A 3313-nucleotide genomic window follows, 5' to 3' on the forward strand; every position below is an offset into this window, starting at 1 on the left:
GCTCTGCTCGTGGCCCAGGCGCCGAGGGAGGGCGGCGGGCCGCGCACCTCGCGCTCTGGGGACCCTCTCCTCAGAAGTCGCCCTGCTCCCCATCCCGTCAACCGCCGCTTTCCGCCCCCTGAAGCCGCCTTTCCCCCGCGGCCGCTGGGGCTCCCCCCTCGCAGCCTCCCCCTGTACGCGCCCGTTGCTCGCAGCTGGAGGGAGATCTTTCGCTTTCCGCCTTGGCGGACCTCGGGCTGCTGCTCAGGTTTCGTCGCCTGGAGGATGCGTTAAGCCTGAAGCCGCGCTGTGCTCTTGGCGGTAGAAATAAACAGACCAAGCGGCCCTCGCTCCATCGTGCCTGGCGCTTCGCGGGGTCGGGGCAAAGGTCTGGTAGCTGCGCTGCGGCCCCGGTCAGCCGCTCCGCCGGGTGAGGGCTGAACCGACCAAAGCGTGACCTGAAGCACCAGCTCTGAAAGCCTCCCTGCCCCTAAAACTAAAAATACTTTTAACTATTTTAGTAGCAGAAATAGGTGACACCTTGCACGAAGTAATATCATTTACCTAAACACGTTTTGGGTGACAGCATCGGGTTGGCTTTGGCTTTGTGCTGGTGGCTGAGGTCAGGCTGGAGTGAGGACGCCCAGTTGCGCTCACCTGGAAAGGCCGGTTGTTGTTCTGACTTCCCGGTGGTCTTGAATCTCAGAAGTGTGATGGGAGAGAGTAAATGGGCCTCCTTGAAGGGCTCGTGTTCAGGAGCTCTCTTGAGGTGTAGCGGGAGTTCTTTATTTGCCTTGACAGCAGAAATGCTGAAGGTAAAATGAGATATGTACATTTTAGACAGCTCTGGTGCCTTTGGCAACCAGCCTCTTTATTTTGTCTTTCTATCAGATCAGCAGCTGCACGGTAATCTACTTTGGTCCACGCTTATGAGCATAAGTATTTTCCCAGAAGCAAAAGCCTCCGGAGTGAACAAAGCTGGTTTCTGGCTGGTTCTGCTCTGCAGGTGCTGCTGCTGGGGGTGCTTGTGGCTGCCAGTGTACCGCTGCGTGGGACGGCTGTCGGATAAAGCATGGTGTTGGTGCTGAACGTAATGATGAACACTGTACATCTACTTTTGTGTGGTTTATCTTTTAACCTGAAGGAAGTTAGCTAGCCCGGTTTTAAATCTGGAATCTTTTGTGCCCAACTTTCGTTTTTTAATGGTGGGTATAGTATTTGGCAATGCGGTGCAATTGATTAATCGATTTAGTGTATGTCCATTTCATATATACACAGACAGGGAGGGAGTGTGTGTGTGTATATACATACGCATGAATGTGTATATACATATATTTATCTGTGTACATACATACATATTTAAATCTATTTGTGTTGATGAGCAATCCTGTCAGTCCCAACAGTGTTTGGTGCGTATGCGTTATATGGTTGAAGAGGTGTTCCTGCCATCATGACTTATGCAACTGATCCTACAATAAGGAACTCGGAGGTAACCTCCCTGTTTTTGTGTGCGTCCCTACTGTTTCTGTAGGGCTCTGATATGGAGGGCTTTTGTAGAGCTTGAGTACGGAGCGCTGTCTGGACAGAGTCATCTCAGAGTGAGGTGTAGAAGGTGCTTTGGTTGAGCTCGGTTTCAAGCCCTGTCTTTATCTGGTGCTGCTGGGGATTTGAGGTAGAGGTGGAAACTAGGAGTTCACGCTCTATTCTGTCATCTCTCAAAGCGTGGAGTCATTCTGTAAGTTACCCCACTGAAATCACTGGATATCAGCTTAGACTCTCAAGAGTATTCTTGGGATACTAAGGTGGCCAACTTCTTAAAAAAACTTTTTAAAATCTTTTTTATGTGTTACTTATGAAATAGAGGTATTGAACTTGTATTACAAATCACATTTTATTATTCTGTTTTTGAACTCTGACAGATATTGAGAGCATCTCTCAAGATCTGTGCTTTCCAAGTAGATTATTTTCAAGAACCACATCAATACGGTGTAACAACAAATCAAGTTCTTAATTTCAAAGTAAAACACTTTCCTGTAGAAAGGTCTTCATTTTCGCAATGTTGCTTATAGAATTAGCATCTAAATGATCTCCTAACCTTCCACTGTCTCAGACTTTAAACTACAAATAAGCTCATCAGCCAGGGTCTGGATTTCTGTGCTACAAAGTAGGACAAAGCCTCTGAGAGTAAGAGTCCTTCCACTGAAGAGTTTCTCTCATTTGTATCATTCACTACTTAGCTCAGACCGGAAGTTACGCTGTTACTTTTATTTATTTATTTGCCATAAACCAGCAAAACCTGTCGTCTTCTCAAAGCCTATCACATTGTTCTTTTCACAGATAAGGGTCTTCCGTACGGGAAGGATATAATCAAGAAACATCAACATTAAACTTTGTTATTTTGGTAACCCTGTGTGAGTAGGTACTTGGTGAGATTTAAAATCTTTCCTCATAACCTTCATGACTTACTACTGGAGTGGTGTTTGTACACTTTGTATCTGTTGCAAAATTTCCTATTATTTCAAAACTGTTGATGTTGTTCATAGCTGTGTTGAAACAAGCTTTTTGAGAAGTTTGGTTGTATACTGTCATTATAATCTACACACAAACATTTTTCTGTGTAAGTTCATTTTAAGGGTGGAATAAAAAGTACTTGGTCCTATCACATAAAAATATTTTATTGTCCTTCTGCTTTCCCTTTGGCTCTACCTTTTTTATAACTGTTAAACATTTTTTGCTCTTTTTACTTTTTATATTCTTGATAGATTCAGTTCTTTGTGCTTTTGGAGTTTAAATCTGACCAAGTGTTTCAAGAAGATAAAAGATAGATTTCAGTTGTCTGCAGTGCATGTGGACAAGCGTATTTAGACCTGCTCTTACTGGAGCAATATTTGTAAAGAGCTGTGACAAATGCTCCAAGGACCACTCTGCAGCAGAATTCAATCTTGTTGGCTAGCAACAAATAGGTTCCATTGAAGGCTGTTTATTTGAATGGGAGTTGGATTGGGCCCTTTGGGAGAATGCTGTGTTTTCAAAATAGCTTCAGATGCAGTGGATTTCAGTGATGAATATAAATAAGGAACAATTAAATCAGAATCATTAAAAAAATGCTTACGGTAACTCTCCAGTTTTCTAATACAGTGAGCAGATTGGCTGGTGCATTATGCTAGCCTTCAAAACGGTCTTCGGTCCTGCTGTAACCTTTCCAAATTTCATGCATGTTGAAAATATAAAAGAAAAAAAAGGGGGGGGGGAAAGGTGGAATTAAACAATATTCCTGTTATAAAATCTGCTGAATGCTATATACGTTAAAAATGGGGAACTGTACGAGGTTGCT

This window comes from Aptenodytes forsteri, unplaced genomic scaffold, assembly GCF_000699145.1.
Source record: "Aptenodytes forsteri isolate BGI_AS27 unplaced genomic scaffold, ASM69914v1 Scaffold53, whole genome shotgun sequence".
NCBI lineage: Eukaryota > Metazoa > Chordata > Aves > Sphenisciformes > Spheniscidae > Aptenodytes > Aptenodytes forsteri.